Below are 1639 nucleotides of genomic sequence, written 5' to 3'. Positions count from 1 at the left end.
GAGGCCACGTGACCGGGCTCGGGCCGGAAGCCGGCAGGTCGCGTCGACACGACATGTGGCGCGAGAATGCGTCCCGACAATGAATCGATGAACGAATACGTGAATTTCGACGATGGAAGGTGATTTTCGAAGATGGATTTTAATATAAGGGGGTTAGTACGGCTCGTTCTTATTGGAAGCCAAAGAAGGGAGAATATAGTCTTATAATACCCGCCCTCAAGAGATCAAAGAGTCGCGTGGATATTGATAGTTCCTCGAATTAGAGTTTATTGATCGAGATGTACGTAAGATGAAAGGCGAGGGAATGTAGAAATGATTCGAACGAACAGAGAGAACACGTTTAATAAAAAAAATTAGGAATAAAAATGCAAGACACGAATCACATCCTTATACACGTCTATATAATACATAAACTCAACGCGAAGATTTAGAAGGGATGATCGTTTATCGATGATCCGTCACCTTGTCGGTACGTTACTTTTCGTTACGCTTGGAGGAAAAATACGAGAGTGCGATAACAAACGCGGGGGATGGGGAAGAAGCGAGCGAGGCTCGGTCGATTTCACGGACGGTTTTCGAATAAACTATTCGAAAAGAGGTCGGGCGAGGAGGATTCGGAGAGTCGCAGTTTCGAGGTGGAACGATGGTATGAAGAGAGAGAGGAGAATAAAGGAGGGAAACAGCGGTTATCCAACGTAGCCGATTTTTTACGAGGCGGTATTTCGTGCAGCTAACTTGGCCAACAAATTCCATTACACGGCCGGTGTAACGGTCGTGCCGCGGAAACAGTAACGAAAACTTTCGCAACGCTGTTCGCAGAAACCGGTCAGAACCGCAGAACCTCGGGCTTTTCGGGTTGGAACGGGGGAGGTTCGGTTCGAAAGGGGGTGGTGAGGAGGGAAGGGAAAGCAGGGAAAAAAGGGACGGATAAAAGACGGAGGGGGGGAGGATCGGGTTTTAGGGTGGCGATAGCGGTGGTCGGGTGAAAGTGGCGCTCGAGAGAATCGAGGCATCGATGGGCTGCTTTTCCCTCCGGGTATTCGTCACCGAGAGGGAACTCGATCAACCTGTATATAGAGGCGGCGCATTCGGGGAGGGGGTTAATGCAGTTGGCCGATAAAGTTTTTAACGTTGGCCGCGGTTCCCTCTTTTCCGATTTAAACTAAAAAACTTTAGAGATTCGAGCATCGCAATTGTTCTTCCTTGTCTTCGTTTCCAAACTACCCTTGGAAAATCGACGATATTATATTATATAATTGAGAGAGAATTTGGACGGATGGGAATTAAGGGAACTCGAGAAGAATTTGAGAAGAAAAAGGTATTCGCGAAGGACAGCAACATTTAAAGAGAAAAGAGAGATTTAACGATTCATCCGCGTGGAAGGTGAGGCACGGTTGCCGACTCGATTCCGGGGCATAGTTAGAGCCGTGACGATATTAGAGGCGGCGTGGCAAACCCAGTTACCGGAACACGTAGGAGAAGTTGGCGGTACACCGAAACTCGCGATAAACGCGAGCTAAAGGGGAGGGATGAGCGCGCGAGGCGAGGCAGCCAAGGCGAGATCGAGAAGTTTCGCGACAAACAATAACAACAACAACAACAACAACAACAAGGACGACGACAACGACAACGGCTACAA

The sequence above is a fragment of the Apis dorsata genome, unplaced genomic scaffold (assembly GCF_000469605.1).
Source record: "Apis dorsata unplaced genomic scaffold, Apis dorsata 1.3 scaffold_100, whole genome shotgun sequence".
NCBI classification, from domain to species: domain Eukaryota; kingdom Metazoa; phylum Arthropoda; class Insecta; order Hymenoptera; family Apidae; genus Apis; species Apis dorsata.
This window is presented reverse-complemented; position numbering follows the sequence as displayed.